General features: G+C 39.7%; 1 protein-coding gene across 1 annotated transcript in view; it reads left to right on the forward strand.

Annotated features, from left to right (window-relative positions):
• The window catches only part of LOC310957293 (netrin-G1-like), a gene marked incomplete at its 3' end in the record, with an annotated part of 61269 nt that overhangs the window by 4575 nt on the left and 37540 nt on the right, over positions 1 to 19154 (forward strand). The window lies entirely within an intron of this gene.

Genomic DNA, 19154 nt, shown 5'->3' on the forward strand with positions numbered 1-19154 from the left:
GACAGGTGTGGTGCATCAGGGAGTTAGCCCTGTTTTTATTTTTAGCTGCAGACCTTCAGGGGTTCTTCAGAATGTGTTGGTATTAAGGCTGATCTCCTGTGGTGCACTGCACTGTCACCCGCTATCATTCAACACCAGTTTAAGGTATTTGTCAACTAAGAGGCAGTGTGCAAACCAAACCATTGCAATACATGGGCTGTAATTTCAGATTAATTATTATTGCCATTACTTTTCCAGATTTGTATAATATGTCTTAGTCAGGTAATTCTACTGTAACTAATGGGGGAAAAGACATGATATTCTGCATTTTCATAGATTAATAAAAATGATCTATACAAATCATCCACTTAGACCCATTTGGAATAGACAATGATTAAGCTATTGCCCCACATGGGCCATAATGAATAATAGCTATTAATGCTGAAGAATGCTTGCTGAATTTTATCAGCATTTAAAGGCTCTCATAATCATTTTGATATGGTTAACAGACATGAGAGTGTTTTTAATTACAGCACTTTTCTATCTCTCTTAAGTCCAGAACAGGTTGGCTTTGGTGGAATTTAATGGCAATTTAATGGCAATTCACAAAGCGGCAGACCTTTACATCGACTTCACTGAGAGAGGAGGTTTAATTTTCATGCTCTTCAAAGTTATACAAAATAATTTGTAGTTACCAAGTAATGGGCATGGATGTGTTTATTCCACAAAACATAAATAAGCGTTTGGCAGATGGCTGCCAAAGTCTGAATCTGCTGGGTAAATACATTCTGTTTTGTTAAACAGACCACCCCGTTAAGCATTTCTAACTGTGACTGAGTAGTGTTTGGATTAGTACCCTGCTGATTAGAGAACTTTTCACACAGTTGTTTGAAATGTGGTAGCGAAAATCTTGGAGAAAGAAGTTGAGAGACACTCAACTCCCACAACATCTACAGTGATCTGGCAGTAGATATAAAATAATGAATGTGAGCTTTGAGTTAGATGTCTTTGGCCCACACGCCCCACGGTATCTGCAGCCCTGCTGATTCATCCGTGTCACGTTGGCAATTGTATAAACATTTGTGAGACTGATTCAGTAATGGTGCTTATTCCAGCTACTCTGAGTCTAACTGGGTAGATTCTTGTAATTCCTCTGAACTTTATTCAGCTCTCTCAGAATGGATGAAAGGAGTTGCGGCTGCCAGTTCACCACACGGCCCCCTCAGAGGCTTAGGAAGGAAAGACGAGACGAGGCTCCCACTAAGCTGCTCGGAGACTGCCATGTTATTGACAGTCAATGCAGCAGACTTATCTTTGCTGGCAATGACGGGGGTCATTGTGAACTTTTCATCTGTGTCTTACATGCCCATAAGAATTGATATAATGGACTTAAATCGATTATGGACAATAAATAGGGAAGTAACCTTTGCTACATGAGCTGTGAAGTCATTGACATAAATAGTGAATCTGCAAAATGGCTGGTACCTCAACTCTGTCTTGCCGGAACATTTTGAAAGAAATGGATTAAGTTCACTGGCAGTTTTCAAACAAGGAAAGTTCAAGAAGTGTAAGTAGAGATAGGAGTTAGTGTCTCATATCCCACAGCTAGGTTTAAGCTAATAACAGTTAGTGAAGACAGTCTCGTTGCGATTTATTGTCTTGGAATTGTATTGTTTTGGTTCCCTCCGGAGTTGGTGGAGCAAGAAGCCTAACTCCAAATATATTTTAACCTTGTGTCGTGTCTGCTAGATGCCTATATGGGAAAGTGTTTGTTAATCATAATAATAACCACCTTAATAAGGTAATATTAACTCTGGGGGACTCTGACACTTCCTCATCCAAATTTAACTGACTTCTATAGACACTTTGGGTTCAGTCTTTCCCCAGTCCGATGCTGAACATAATGTTTCCTATCAGACCCAAATAAATTGAACTTTAATGTCGTGTCATGGTTTCTGGGATGTTAACTGCAGCAGGAGTTTGGCCTCTTGTACAGCTACATGGCAGGGTGAATGCAAATGTTTAATTGAACATCCTTCAGCAACATGCAATACCTGCACTGTAATTGTCTCCTAATCAGCCCACAATTTTCATGCAAGACAATGCCCCCTGTCACACTGCAAAACAGGTTAAACAGTTCCATGAAGCTAAGAATATTGAAACAATGAATTGGCCAGCCCAGGGTCCAAAACCCCATAGAGAATCTATGGAAAATCCTTGGCAACAAAGTAATGGCTAACAACCCACTACAGTTACTGAACTGTGGAAGAGACTGAAGAAGCTTGTGTGAAGTGGATGTCAGCAATGCGTTGGATGCCAGGTTTAACCCCAGCACTGTACATCTGTTGAGCCAGACTATCCCCTATATATTAGACTCTAAGTATTTGTCTCTGTAGGGAGGAGTAAATTGAGATTTCTGACATTCATCATTGGATAAAAAGACTGTTTTACTGGAATCAATTCTTCCTCACCGCTCTAAAACAGTAGCCTAGACAGTAAATTGAACCGTTGATATTTTGCTGAGGCATCAGTCACAGCCTCAGCAAAATATCAACAATTTGTCATTACACTGGAAAACCCCACCGATAAAAAGTAACTTATTCATAGATTTATTCATTCATATTCATTTTCCATTATTACTGATTGTCAATCTAGATAATTAGAGAAAGATCTATGGCATTCGTTGTATGCATTTGTTCACGTTTTACAGAGGGTTTAACCTGATCCTGGCAACAATGATACTAATGATATAATCCTGTCCAGGGTGTACCCTGCCTCACACCAAATGTCAGCTGGGATAGGCTCCAGTCTCCCGCAACCCCAACCACGCTAAGCAGTTGCAGATAATCGATAGATGGATTTTTTAACAGAGTGGTATCAAATTGATACTTGGTATCGACCGATAAGCAAGTTCAGTTATTGGAACCAGTATTGGGAAGGAATAATGGGATGGTATCGGAACATCTGTACCTATCTGTACATCATGTCATGTCATGCCATGTCAATTTAGCATTTTCTTTTCTATTGTGAACTTAATCAAGGACATTATATAGCACATAAATGTGCTATATTATATTGAAACACAAATAAAATGGTGGAAAGTTCTTCTATATAGTAAATAGGAAGTGATTTTGGACGCAGCCTTTGTCTGTGACAAACCCATATTTTCCAGCATCTCTAGTTGCTTAAATGACCCTCTGAAGTTCAGAGGTCAAACCAGAGATTGCCTCTTTGATCCCGGTACCCTTACTTCTTGAGAAGGGAGGGGGTTCACTCATCCATATATTTGTTTGGGGAAAGGAAACAGGTGGAGCGTTTAGCTTCCTGTCAACCTTGTGCCCTTGACTCTGTTCTGAACTGGCCCTGCCCAACACATCATCACCGCACCACTGCGTACCAAGACATCGAGATGACATGCAACATGTCCCCTGACTCCAGGAGAAGGGAGAGCCATCATTTATTCTTTCACTCGCCTGCCACCTCTTTTGTCTTGCGCCTTTTTAATTTCCTTGTCCCTTGTTTTCTGTCAGCTGATGATGCATAATATCCATGGCATGTTTGAACATGTGGAGGCTGGATGCTCCATATGAGGTGAGCACTCGACAGAAAGAGATATGTCGGCATTATTCACTGGGATCTGTGACAGGTTAATTCTTAGAGGGTTGTAAATACAAACACAGATGAATTATGCATGGAGATATAAAAGAAAGTGATGGGCTTTGTGGTTAGACTAGACAGTCTTTCTGAACAGCTTAACATTTGAATGCATGTTTGCTGTCTGAAATAGAGCTCCTTTAACACTTCACATTAATTCTTTTAAAATAAATCTAAGCAGACATAATCCTTAAAAAAGCCAGGTTAGAATATTTTTTCAGAACTACAACTTATTCAGCACAAATGGTATTAGCAGGTTTCCTTGTTGACAAAAACTAAAGTTACAGTAGCATGAGATTGTATTTCACAGTGTACATTCTCTATTATATTTAATATCCATATTGAAAGTAAGGACAATTTATAAACAATTATTCTGTGAAACAGACCATGCAGTTATTATATTGTATTTCACATTTATTTCATTGGTCTATGATGAAACCAAGCTGTGTGGAGTGACAGGCTGTCAAACCTTTACCGACTTTATTTGCCCACTATGTTTGATATGATGTATTGAAATTGTGACATATGCCTCCATTTAACACAGCTGGGGTCGGGGCACATTTAATTTAAGTGAGGCAGAAATATCAGATCACATTTTCATTATTCAGACATGATGAAACCAACATCATTTAATTTGAAGTCTTTTCTTCGCAGTGCTTTAGAGCTCCCCTATTACAGAAGGAATTATTACAAACATTATTATGCTTAAGCCTTTTTAAACTTCAGGTCAAATATTCATATTCACGTATGGGTGGGGTTATTGTTAAAACAGTTTAGAAACTACATTGCTAACTTTATTGATAACAAGTTAATGTAACTATTAATCAGCTGAACTTGACTGATGTGTCCATTAGATGTATGAAGAATAAACATTGCATCTTGTGTATATTGTTTATTGAATGGAATATTACAGATTTGCAGATTTGGTCTTTTGGTGGCTATATATGCCATGAGAGGTACTTGATTGAAACGTTGCTGTTTTTACCAAACCACATGGTCTGTGATTCCTAGAAACAAAGTGAGGCCATTTTTATTTGTGAGCCCAGCATTCTCTTTAGAGCATTTGCAATTCAGTAATCAGTTTGTATTTGAGGTTGTTTCAATTTATTTACTTCATGTGGGGAAGTAGTCTACATTGCCAATTTCTCAATTAGCATAGAGATTCAATCTTACAATACAAAACACTAACATGCTCTGTGTGATTTGGACTGTTGTATTTTTACATATAGATTATTATAGAGAAGAGTTTTTTCAGTTTTCAGTGTACATGCGAGAATCAGCCAACTGAAAGTGTATTGACTGCATCTCTACTCTCATCTATTTTCAAATTTTAGATCAACAGACTTTACACAAGATATTAAATCTTTTTTTCCCTTTAGGGTTAAATCTCAAAGCCGGATGACAAAGATTCATCTCATTAGCATTCACTCCCTGGGGTCCAAATTGCAAGAGATAAGATGGTGAATTGGAATGATTCAAAGGAAATCCTTTTACCTCACGATATGACTCAGCTTCCTTTCTTCCAGTTAGTCCAGTCATATTTGACTAATTTGCTGTAGACTCACATGCCAACGCATTTCTGCCGCTTGTTTGACAAAGGCATACTGTAATATCATGAATGTTTGTCTTACATCTCAGCACACATGAAACTATTTGTTATTTCAGTGTGTGTTGTACCTGTCAATACCAGCAAGACAGCAGTTCTTGGAGAGAACCCCACTCCCCCTGAGGGGGCCTTCTGTCCCACCAGCTTTGCTGTGTCCATCTCATCTCTGCTATCGTTTCAATAAAGAAATAATAGGGTAACAAGACTGTCTGCACTGTAATTTTAAAAAATAAAAAGGAATTATTTCACCATTCAATTGAATTCTTTGCGCTCTCCAATCGCACAGTGCTTATACCCATTCAGCATCCTTTTATTCCTAACAAGCTTGAATGGGGTTCTTGTAAAAGATATAGTAAATTAATTACTCCAAAGCTATTTGGCAGGCTGGCTCCATGTTGCTGCCCAAAAACATTCAATTTGGCTCATCCATTTGCAAAAAGGTTTTTTTTTCTTAGCAGGGAAGTGCATGTGCATGTGAAGGACTTCCCCAAGACACTGCCTATAAGTTTGGCCAAACTGAGAAGTGTCAAGCAATCAAGCAGTCATGGGAGAGGAAGACTTTCAAAGCTTTAACCTCAAAAGTCTGTGTTGGTGGGAATACAGCTGTGTTATGACATCCTTTTTAAAAACCTATTTAACATGAAAACACAGCAGATAACCTTTTTTTCGAATGTTATTCAGGAGATATAATATGATATTGACTAGAATATTGTATTTATTGTAATCTATAGTGTGCAGTGTTTGAAATTTCAAAAGAGAGAAACTTAATTTTTCAAATTTCATATTTTGGAAGGCAGTGATGTGCAGCAGAGATCGGGAAGTATGAAGGTAGATTGGAATTACTACAATATTTTTTGCTCAGGTAAGAAATCCAACAGTTGAAATCACATTGACTTTCGAGTACTCAAAAACGAGTAGAACAGAGGGGTAACATATAGGGAAGGACCGGAAGTAGAGAGGTGAATGTGTTTCAGTAAAGTTTACAAAGGAGCAAAAAACAAATTCCTCATGCATAGTGACCATGGACGTGACAAGATGCAGGGTTCTGAAAATGCAGGTTCACCTGCAGTTACATCTTACCGCCAAAGAAGCCGTAAGAAACAACGTATCTCAAATCTTACGGATTATGACTTTACTATGTAGAGCACATCCACTTAGCATTGTGTTCCCTTTGAAATCCCCTAGAAGTCAAAAAGCTGGCTGTGGTTTTTTGAAAGGTTCAAACATTATATGGTAAAATTGTTTTTGTATTCATTTAATTATTTTTTTTATCTGGAGAAATCATGAACTGAGTCAAGACTTGAAAGAGAGAAATAATGGCGAGATGACAGGCAACTGTTGCGGCTCACCTCCCCTTAGGAAACCCAGCCATCATGTTGTCAGGCCATATCGATCTCTGAGAAAGAGTGAAAGAGTCTGTGCTGTAGAGATGGAGGGGGAGGGAGGGATGTAGGTGCAAAAGGGAAGAATGTCCACTTCCAAAAGTGGCTGGTGTGATTTTATCGTGCTCAGTGAAAGGGTGACATTTCAGTAATGCTTTATTCGTCACTTTGGCATTTCAAATTAATAAAACCCTCTAATAACTATGCAGATTGAAAAGATGGAGGACGAGTTGACACACTATGAGCTAACACACTGATGAACAGTGGAGCAATTTCACTCTCGCTGTCTCTTGTTCTTTCTTTCGCCCTCCAATTTCATCACGGTTTCTATCAATGTCTCTGCGATGACCCCTGCATCTCATTGTAAAAGGCTGAAAACTGAGTCTGTGTCCCCTGATTTTCTCCTCAATGAAAGAACACTTAAAATCCCCTATTGGAAGATTGACATGTTTTAATGCTTTTTATATGATAACTGGCAAGAGTCAAAATCAATAATGCAATGATTTTAGAATATACTAGATTATCAGTCTGTTGCTAAGGTGGAAAACGTAGATTACACTTTCATTTTCATTTTATTTTAAAGCCCTATAGGAGTCAAATAGAGAAGATCAATAATTGTGGGTTTATGTAAATAATTCTGTGTTGCATCTTAAATTGTTAAAATTGAATGATAAATGACAATCAATATTTAGAGCGCACAGGTCTGGTGGCATAGCAAAGGTCATCTACCCTTACTAAGGACTTTAGCCATGAGGGCTGAATCAGTTATTTGAATGGAATCACAATTACCCGTTTAGTCACTGAAAGGAAAGGGAATTTTATGGTGTTTAAATTTAAAATTTTCCTTCTTGACAAGAGTTAGATTATAACACTGATTAATCTGTCATGGCTGTGTATCAAGTATGGAGCGAGAGCTGGATTAGGCATTTATCTTATTTTAGCATAGAGACTGGAGGCAGAGAGAAAGCCTAGCCTAGCTCTCTCTACTTTCAAAAAGATGCCCACCAGCAGCTCACCAATGAACATGTTCTATGTCATTTGTTTTACCCACTCATGCACAAACAATAATGTGAACAGTAGTTCTAGGGGAAGTTATGCTGTTAGACAAAATACTTAAAGACTGTGGAGTACGATCACATCAAAACCTTTTCATTTGTTATATGTTTTACAATAATAAAATAATATTTTAGCCCGGCTTAAAAACAACGAGACACAAATCTAGAAGTCTAGCATTGTGAGTGCCATGCCCTATCTCTACAGGATCAAAACAGATGCTTGTAAAATGCAATGTGATGTGTTTATTTACACACAAATATCTGCCCGTGTTAAGTATTCTCTCTAAAGTACCCTGACAAGAGAGATCAATTTTTACCACACAAGCAGGCAGCGTTTCATCCAGAGGCTGCTTTGGAATACAGAACGGCGCAAAGAGAGGGAGAGATCTAGCAAAGAGAATTAAACATCCCCTCATTATAGCAATGTTAAAGCTTTTTATTGAATCCTGACATCAGAGGGATTCTAATCCCATACACAGCCAAGCTCTATCTCTCGCCCATACACACACACACACACAGGAAAATATGCAGGTATGCTCACATACAGATAAACAGACAAACAAAACAAATACATATGTAGAAATGACTTTGATTCACTTCTCCATATGTAAACACAAATGAAAGCATGACAGCCCACCTCTATCCCCCATGATAATAAGGTGGTGTTATTTACCCCAGTGGTACTCTACCACATGGGACAGATAATGATGCCAGGTGTTAATTAATGTAGAGTGCGTTTTCCCTCATCCAAGACACCCCATGAATTCCAATCAGCGCTGAATTGCGGCACAATTATTTGCCAAGCGGTATACTTCAAAAGCCCAGACTGGCTGTAGTGCAGTCTTCAAAGGGACTGCTCTGGCAATGTCTACGTTCCAAAGGGGGGAGGGCTTAGCATGTGGCAAATGGAAACACGTGCTCCGAGAGAAATTTGTATTTTGATCTGAAGTCGATGTGAATAGCAAGTTACAGCTATCACCTCTGCACCCTGATGTGCGGTTCACTGAACTACCTGATGCATTTTTTCGATTTTGTTTGCTGTGTGCAGTCTTACGCATGACAATAAGAGGAGTCTGACGTGTCCTTGCAGATCACAACCCTACCAATATTGGTATTGTTTCTACCTAACATTTTACTGATATGAGAGACTAAAAGTCAGGATATTCTGACCTCTATACCAACTTTGACCATAATTTCTTTTAATTTCTCTGTGAAATAATTTATGTATTTAAATCATTTCTTTTCGTCAGAGAAGGTTGAGATCCTGGCCATAGGAACAGAATGTATTGTGTTAAAGTTATACTTTCATGTATTTAATCATCTTTTGAGTTACTATCTATGAAAGGGTTAGTTAAAACAATGGTGATTGATCATATAACCCACTAATGAAAGCACTTGTACTTGCCTTTTTTGCCAATTATGGGCTAAATGTAAATAACACTGCTGACAGCAAGTTTAAGCAGAGAGCTTACTGTTAGCCAAGTGTGTATTTTGCTCGTAAATAAATGGAGTTACTAGGAACAAGTGTCTGCTTCTTTACGTGACATGGTGTCAGAAGTCAGGACTCCACGCTAATACAGGAGACAAGATGGCGAAGTTTGGTCCCCCGGAGCCATTCGATTTCACCCACCTGGCGAAATGTGGTGGTGTAGAGGCAAAGGTTTTCCTGCTTTTGCATGGCATCAAAGCTGGATAGAGAGACTGGTGAGGTTTGTGTTTCCTGCTGTCACGGAGGCCATTCCACACCCTGAGTTTCACTTTAACATGTAATGGAAAAGTTTGACAAAGACTTTGTACCCAAACGCAACGTCATCCATGACCGCGCCTGCTTTCACAAAAGGACCCAACGGGCTGGTGAGACCGTGGAGGCGTTTGTCCAGAGCCTGTATGAGCTTGTGCAGTACAGTGAGTTCGGCAACAGTAAGGACGAGAAGATTCGGGACTGCATTGTGATAGGAATATTGGGCAATGACATTTCACAGAGGCTGCAGCTCGAGGCGGATCTAACGCTGGAGAGGGCGATCCAGCTCAAACTGCGGAGTGTGTGGAAACGAGGTGAGACACAAACAGTACGGCAACATGAGACGGAGCTATGATAAATTACGACAGCCACAGGGACCAAAACACAGTGATGCTAAACAGAACTGCCAACGATGCAATAGAATGCATGATAAAACAGAGAGCTATCCTGCCCGCAATAAAAGATGCAGGAAGTGCAATAAGATGGGCCATTTTTAAGTTGTATGCAAAACCAGAATGAAGTCAGCACAGAGGCTGTGGCGCTGTCAGAGGATGATTCACTTTTCCTGGGAACTGTAACCAAGTCAATGCCAACTGTCATAGAGGAACCAGACTCAGACACAGATTGGGATGTCGAGCTGATGGTAAATGGCAACCCAGTTGATTTTGAAATTGATACTGGTACTGACAAAACTGTTATGACAGAAGAGACATTTGGTGGGTTACGACGGAGGCCCAGACTGATCACCTCCGGGCTGACAGTGTAAACCCCCGGAGGGAAAGTTGTGTGTGTGGGAAAAAAAACTTGTCACTACCATGTACAAAGGGCAAAAATATCAGCACTGGATCCCAGTCAGTAAAGGACAATATACAAGTAACTTACTGGGCAAGTATGTGGCAAAGCAGATGGGACTGGTTGCAAGAGTCAACAGAATCAACAGCAGCCTAATAGGAGATGTGTTTGGAGAATTAGGATTATTGAACTGTGAGCCTGTTGAAATAGAAGTGAAAGATGATGCAGGACCATACACTCCACGCAGAGTGCCCTTTCCACTTTTCCTAAGAGTTGAAAATGAGTTAAAGCGCATGCTCAACCTGGGGATCATAGAAGAGGTCACCGGGCTGACAGACTTGTGTGCACCGATGGTGCTGGCTCCAAAGCACAACAAGGATGAGGTCAGAGTGTGTGTGGATTTAAAAAGGCTGAACAAGGGAGTAAAGCGGGAGAGCTACATTAGGCAGAACAAGCAAACAGAACAAACTATTTTATTTCCTATTTTTCCCCTTGTGACCCTAAAATATTATCCTAGCACTCCAAGGTTGACGATCACTAAACATTACTCAAGCCAGTTTGGGCTAAATGATTTTCATTCTATACAGAAATGAATGTAAGCTTGTGGTTGTCTGGAATAGTTATTTTGTAATGTACATGCCTTCAATTGCCATTATATGCTGTCAGGTCTCCATCATCCAACCCTGCAACCGCCGATGTGATGTGATGGTGCATTCACAGGTCAGATGAGCATTCCTCTGGCCCTTCATGCCTCTGAAGGTCAGACAAATGAAAAGCCTGGCTCTGTTGTGAGCCACTGCTGGCCCTGACTACAGGTCATTAAAGCTCTATTGAGTTTCTGCCAAAGCTCTGACTCTCCCAATATCTCACCATGGCTCATCTGAGCTGTCTCTTCCGTCAGGGCTTATACCAAGCCCTGAAAGGATCAACACCCAGTCCCTGTGTTCACTATACACTTCAGCATTCCCTCTACTAAAAAGCCGACCAAGATCTATCTTGATAACATCCTTTTTGGCTTGGCTTCTGTATATCACCACAAACATATCATCCTCAGTTATAACGAAGTACCATGTGAAGAGCAGGGCTCATAGAGGTTGCCTTTTTGCACTGATGAGATTTTATTGTGGTCTTAAAATGAGCATTTTGTGATTTCAAGTGGTCCTTCAGTTCCAATAACTGTCATTTTTGTTGTCCTGGATCAACTCCCTCAACACTGAATCACACACGAGTGATATCACCAAGCTGTCATTTGGCAGATTCTCCTCCTCTTGTGCACCCCATGAAAGGGGGTGGGCATCTGGAGGTGTGATAGGGGGGGTTTTGGTCAGCGACAGGTCTGCAGGAGTCATGTGGCAGGTTAGGAGGTGTAAGGGTGCGCAGGATCATGGGCTGATTAATCCAGCAACACCTTGGGTCCAGTGGGAGAGACTTGTCTCACAGCCACAGAGGCTCTATAGCTGGGATGTTACCGAGCGCTCAGCACAAACTAGTGAAGTGCACACACATCACAGACCCATTAATGTTATTTTACTGTATGTTTCACATCGTAGCTTTATCTCAAATGGGGCATTGTGAAGGTGAAGTCTCAAGTTTAAAGGGAAATTGTGGTTTGTTTATTTTTGTAGAAGTTTTGGCCATCCTTACTGTTGGTAATGGTAAAATTCAGATTCTTAATTGCTGAGATTGAGGAATGCAGTGACACAGCTACAAGAAGTCAGATGATCATAGATTGTAAAAATTAGAGATGGGATTTTCCATATAAAAATATACAATTCTTTTTATTTTATATCTCTTTCCCTTGAAAGATATTTGAACCAGTCAATGTCTTAAAAAAATATTCCATATCTAACCAAAATAATTTAACACATCAACATTCATAAACTTAGGCATGCACAAGAAAGCAGTGTGGACAACTGTGGAAGATGTCGTGCGATACAGTATTTGCGTATTTCAAATAAGCACAGCATGGGCACTCTGCTATGCTCCTCCCCTTGTGCCTGATCTCCGTCTCACTCAGTGGAGTAGCAAAGAAGGAGCCTGTGTGTGCAGAGTTAAAAAAAGAAAAAGAAGAATGTCTCACTACTCTAATAATAACTCTACTCTAGCTGTCCATTGTAAACACTGATCACAAGTCATTCAAGTCTGACTTGCGAAATGACTTTGAAAAATAAAAATAAAGTAACATTTTAGTATGGTAAATGTTTTTTGTTTTTTTTACATTACATCACATGCAGCTGTGAAATCATTTGCCTTAGAACATCATCTGTATGGTCGGGAGGAGTGTATCCGTGCCCCCTCAAACTATGTTGAACAAAGGTACCAATGTGTTCCTCCAACTCAACAATTGCTCTTGGGAGTCTAGTGTAAAAGAAAAAAACGGACCAAACTCTCACTGAAAAAGGATTTTCCTTCAAAGTCTAAGGTCTTTAATAGTTCAAACCATACTTATCATTATAAATTGGTAAGCAAATTCAGTTTCTGCAAGGCTACAGGTGCATGTGCCTCATCAGGTAAGAGAGTAGGTTTTCCTCATTATCATCATCAACTTCAGATTTCTTAAACACCTCTGCATTGAAAGGGAACTGCTATCAATTATAATTCTAAACAAACATCTTACCCATGTATACAGTATTTATGTCGGTAGGCAGTATTATGCATCAAAGTAGTTGTGCAGTATGTACTGTATATGTGCTGTATTCATGTAGGCCGGGCGGCTGGCGGAAACTCTGGCAAATAAAGAATTAATCAAAATGTAATCAGTAATTATTTGATTAAGTCACAATTTAAAGTTATTATTGCTGACAAAACGTGGTATACAATCATCATTATTATACCCCATTATTATACCCTTCCAGTGTTATGGCTTCTGACTGAATTTCTGACTGAAATTTCTGTTCTTAATGCACTCTTTATATGTTGTGGGCCTCTGTTTATAACCCAAATGAATTACCCCCCTGGGCTGTTTGGTTACTGATAGCACAATATTTCTTCTTTGTTTCCTGAAAAGGGGTGCATCAGTCAAAAAAAGTGAAGCCAAATAAATTTAGAAAGCATTTACTCAGCAAAAATATAGAGTCCCAGAGTGATTTACAGAGAAACAAAGCAGCGATCACATATCAAACTTTAAAATGTCACAATAGTAAAATAACAAGCTAGCCTTAAAGGAGATGGTCAGAGCAGAAAACAGGGGGGAATTCAATCTGTGATCTGAGCTTCAAGTCCAGAAATCTGTCAACAAAACTGATTGGTTAGATTGCATGCACCCATCCTTCAACTGAAGCCGTCATTGGCCAGAGAATTTATCTCCCGAGCCACATCTTGTGTCAAAAGGCACATCAACGACAGGTTACGCTTTATCAATCTCACAGGCCATATGTCACTCATTTAAAGATCTATGTGAGTGTGTGTGTGTGTGTGTGTGTGTGTGTGTGTGTGTGTGTGTGTGTGTGTGTGTGTGTGTGTGTGTGTGTGTGTGTGTGTGTGTGTGTGTGTGTGTGTGTGTGTGTGTGTGTGTGTGTGTGTGTGTGTGTGTTTGTGTGTGTGGTGTGTTTAGTGTTTTAATGGGTTTTTGTATTATGTGTACATTTGCCCAATTATGGATGTTGCCTGTGTTGGCGTTGCCAATGCAGCCAATTTAGGAGATAAACCATCACATACTGTACTGTTAGATCATAGTGCCAATATTGCAAAGATTTTATTGATGTATTCTGTGTGCAACAAATATATATTCTGTGCTGGGTTGTTTGTTCTGTCACAGTTAATTAATTCCTATAGAAAAAACCATAAACATGACCATGAGAAAACATTAAAACGTCTACTTATCCTTCATGAAAATCTGAAGACCTGAATGTCCTGAGTGCTTTATATTCCAGTGAATGACATCTGGATGCACATTCCCAGCTCAACTCTCTGTTTCTCTCTTCCTTGTTGTTTTCGCTATTTCGATATTGGATTGACCTTATAGGTTGCAGAGATCGAGTCATCATTAGCTGCGACCAGCCACAGACCTGCTGTTCAGGCCTCCTGCACTAAGCCACTGCCCCCGGATAAATCATATAGCACTGATAGAAACCAGCTGGCCTTGGTTACACAGCAGCCATGGTGGCAATAGAGTTGTCAGCAATACCAAGAAGAGACAGGCCATTAGAAGCCCATGCAGCACTGCATGTAATGTCAATAGTTGTGGCCTAGGGTGACTATCGGACTGCTATACCATGACCTAATCATTTAAACATACAAACCAAGAACAAAATAAAAAGAATTATAATGATGAGTAGAATATTTAGCATAAAACATCATGTTTGATGTTGAATTAGGGTTTATTAGAGAGGTGACACATAATAATACAATAATGTAATACATTGAAATATCCTAGTTTGTAACTAGACATGTAGCCCAGGTTGAGATAACTCTGATGACATCACCAGGGGTATTTTTCTTAGACTTTAGAAAGCCCATTTAATACACAATTAGACTTTAGAAAGCCCATTTAATACTCAACATTAGACTTTAGAATGATCATTTAATACACAACATATTTTTCTTGATTGATATAAGATATCAATAAGCTCATAAAGTAGCATTGCATACGAATTATATTCCATACATAAATTGTTATACAGTTAGATATGTTAAGTCATTCTGTGAAATGGTATTCTACTATCATTAAAATGATAAAATGTACAGTATGAGTAAGTGTATGCATATCAGTAAGCTGCTTTCATCAAAATACAGAAATACAATATTTCAAATATACATTGAACAAACTTCTCAATAATCTCATTACACGCGATGACCTTTAACTTCAATTATAATCCCTGCTAAATTCTACTACATGGCAGCAATTCTTTTGTTAGGGCAGGTCCCATTTTTCGATTGGTCGATAACTCATTTTGGTACAAAACTCTTGTTTCTTTCTAATTCTCTGCTGACTATTTCCCTCTCCCACAGCCATGATCACAGGTAAAAGATCAAGCTACGAGGGCTTATTGTTTTTCAATAGCCGCCCCACGGCAGAGCACTGAAGCCCTGGGCCTTAAATGACCACAGAAGGTATTGATCTTCATAAGGCACTGTTTTTGTTGTTAAAGAACCACCACAGGGAATCAAATGAAAGGTCCTAACCTTTGCCTAAGTCCCTATCATTCCACCTTCACAGGGCTGTGTGAAAGTGTTCCAGTGTGGTGGGCTTTTCTGGGAGAAAATACATACTTTACATGTCACTTTTTGTTGGATTGGAAAAGTGCCTTCACATTATTGAGCATTATTAATGATGGTAGGGTCTCTTATCCCCAGCCAGCTCCCATAGTGAACAGTTAGAATGATCACTTCCCTGAAGGCCTGAAATCGAGAAAGGCAATGAGAGAATGATTTTGGATTGAATTTATAACTTGCTTTTCGCTGGTCTCTGAGCACTTCTGCTGGCGTGACGAAGCAAATGTCTTCCTTTTGAAAGCATCTATTTATTCTTCTTCTCACTGTTCAGTCGGGAAATACTTTTTCTCATTTGCCACGGACGCTACGGTCTTAGTTCTTTATATTGATGTGAATAAGGCTCCCATTTTAGAAGATGCAAAGGAAGCCACCTCGCTGCTCTCCTAAACCAGAGACAAGTGAAACAAAAATAAGTTAAAGGGGAAATATTGTACTCTTTTTCACCTTTATACATATATTTTGTGTTTCTACTAGAATATGTTTACATGCTCTAATGTTCAAAAAACACTTTATTTTTCTCATACTGCTCATCGCTGTCTGATACGCTCCGTTGTAGCCCATGTTTCTTTTAAGTACCCCTACCGAAAAGCCCAGTCTACTCTGACTGGCCAGGCACTTCCTGGTCTCCGTCAATGCTATGGAAGGGAGCTAGGACACCAAACAAAGATGGTGGCGCTTTGGGGGCATGACGAATACTCAGTGGAACTGGAGCTGAGCCGATGGCGCTAGAATTAAAGTGATGGTTTCCGCTCAGGTGCTGTTTGGGTGCGATTGGGCCATTTATTCTTCTCTTTCTATTATAGTGTTCCGCCTATTGAGCCTTATTGCAATTGAAGACTAGATTTTACTGCACGTGTTAAACCCCCAAAGCGCAGCCATTTTTGTTTGGTGTCTCAGCCTTTTCCCACTAGTCTTTGCCTCCACTTCGCTATTCCGTCTCTGTCTCCGTACTACTGCAGAGGACTGGCAGCAACTAAACGTATAGTAGGATTTTCTATCGACAAAAGTCACAAATAAAGCTTTCTAAACCAAACAATACAAAACTGAACATGTTGCAGCAGGAGTGTGATTCGAAATTAGGGAGCAGCACAATCTACTGGAGATGTGCGTCACTGTACTATGTGGGCGTGCCCGGCGTGCTTTTCCTAGAGCAGATTACCTTCTTTGAAAATCTGCAAAGGCTTGATGTCCGACCGCCGAAAAAAGTAGAAAGAATTGTCTGAAAGGAGAAAATTACAGCAGTCTGTATCCTTAACAGATCTGTTAATGAAGAGTTAGACTGGTTATTTGAAACTTTGGTTATGCTTAGCTTGAACACATGAACATCCGACATTATAAAAACATGTTTTTATATATATATGACAGAAAATAAGGAAAAGCATAATAGGGGTGTTTCTCATGAACCTTCAAGGTCAGATCTCTGAGCAGACCACCAAGGCTGTTGAATCACACGTTGGGAATATAATGGGCCTCAGCAGACATCATTGGCAAACAGTAGACAATAGTACAATTTATTGTCCTTGTGGTCAAATTCAGGCAGCAAACATCCTCTCTATAAGACCTTAACCCTTTCTATCGGATCTCTCTTTCTCTGTGTTTATGCATTCGGTGTGGCTTCTCAAGCTTCATGTCGGCTTTGCATGTGAGTGGCTGTGCATGTCCGTGAGAGGAGAATACTTATAGCAACAGAGATCTTTGTTCAGAAAACACAAAAAGGCACACTTATTTTACGTTCCCTCTCCTTCCCAATATCTCGTATGCTCTCTGTCTTAGCAGCATAACCCTTATTACCCTCCTAATTGGATTATGCAACGCTCCTTTGAGCTAGCCGAGCAGGCCTAGTGACCCACAGTCTCTCAGTCTTGTTCTACCTCATCACATAGTTATCACCTCAACAGTAGCTGAGGAGCTGATAGCATATCACAGTCCTGCAGGAAATAAAATGTACTGTGAAGATCTGTATCTATAAACAGGGAAGTTGTACATACATCTGTGAAGAAGATAAAGCATCAAATACACTTTTTCTTTGGGTGTGAGGAATTTAGGGTCATTACTCAAAGACAAAAAGCAGCCATTGGTCTTTTCAAATAAAATATAATGGCGTCTGCTTATCAGTATTCCTGCCAGTGATCTTCACTCAACTAAGTGGCAGTCTCTGTTGAATGCACTGCAATTCCGGAGAGATAAGCGTGTAAGGTTGCCGATAGCACTGCTCACCTTTAGATAATTTTGCGTGTAGAGTGTCGGATGATTGCTGATTATCGAACCGCTTAACAGTTGATCTGAATCTCATCTACACTTAACCTCATTGTTCCTGGAGCAGAGGTGATAGGAATGTCAATTGGAGTGTGTCTTCTGCTCTCTGGCTCTGTTTCAGCTCTCTCTCTTTCTCTCGTTGCCATTCACACACACACACACACACACACACACAGAAAAAAACTGCATGTGCACACGCAAGCAAACACATTGAGGGCTCTCTTTCCCTCTCACAAACAAACACAAGCACATCAAGTACTCCTCTTTCCCCCAACTAGCACGCTCACATAAACATCCAGACTCCGTGGATGTCTATGGTAAAGAGCAGACAGGCCCATGAAAAATGCGTGTTTCATAAGAAACACTCATTGGGATTCTATTCCAATCTCAGCTGAAACACCACACAGGAATATCAATTACACTGGCAATTTGGGTGGCAGCGTAGGCAGGAATGGTGCTGAACGAAAATATGGGATCCACAGAGTCGTCCTAATGAGAGGGTCAGGGTCTCCTGCTGCTCTAGGGCCAACATTGCTTGCACAGATTATAAAATACACGTTGGCCTGAATGTGATAAAAGTGCTATTGAATACGGTTGTGGAATCATGATAGGATGGCGAGCCTATGAGGCACAGGGTAGAGGAAATAACCTGTCGATGCAAAGCGGACTAAGAGCCAACCCGGGAGATGCTTTAGGGTTTGTTATCATGAGAGTGGGACGATAAAAGAAAGCTGCTTTTCAAATAACAAGTGCTCAAGGATTCCACATTTCCTCTGAATATTCTGTGCAGAACTAAATATTTAACTACCTTTTAGACATTTCAATTGCTTAACTTACCTTCTTTAAACTACATAGTTTGTCTGTAGGTTTTTCCCCATTTGCCATTTTTATTGTACAAAAACCTTTCTCCACAAAGGTAAACTGTTTAAAATTTCAGATATTTTCAGTATGTGCCTTGATATCTAATATTTTTCCCAGTTTGCTGCAGAGTTACCTACTCCACAGTTAGCAGGTGGAGCTGCTCCCTATTATAATCTAAAGTCAACAAGAAAGTCAAGCAGTCCAACACAAAAAGCAATTAAATCTGCTCTAGACCCATCGGCCAATTGTGAAAGATTAATTTAATAGCAGGTATAATTACTGTAGGTGTAACATATTTGGTTTTGAATTTCAGTGACTTGTTGTAGATACTGCCATGATTTTCTTTATAACACTCTACACATACATAACACATTTCTGAATGTAAAGGAATATATGAATAATTCCACCATATTTTTTCTGTTGCACTTGTTCAATAAATAACAGATTTCACTGCAAAGTTATAAAGATATTATTTTCAATATTGTACCTCACTGGATGAACATTTCTCTTCATATTGTATGTGCTAGTGTCCCCGGACTTAAGCCCACATTTAAACTACTTCATTGTATGTATTTATCTTGGGCATTGCACTTTGAAAACACTGAATTTTGTAA

Source organism: Echiichthys vipera (assembly GCF_963691815.1).
Source record: "Echiichthys vipera genome assembly, chromosome: 15".
Lineage (NCBI taxonomy): Eukaryota > Metazoa > Chordata > Actinopteri > Perciformes > Trachinidae > Echiichthys > Echiichthys vipera.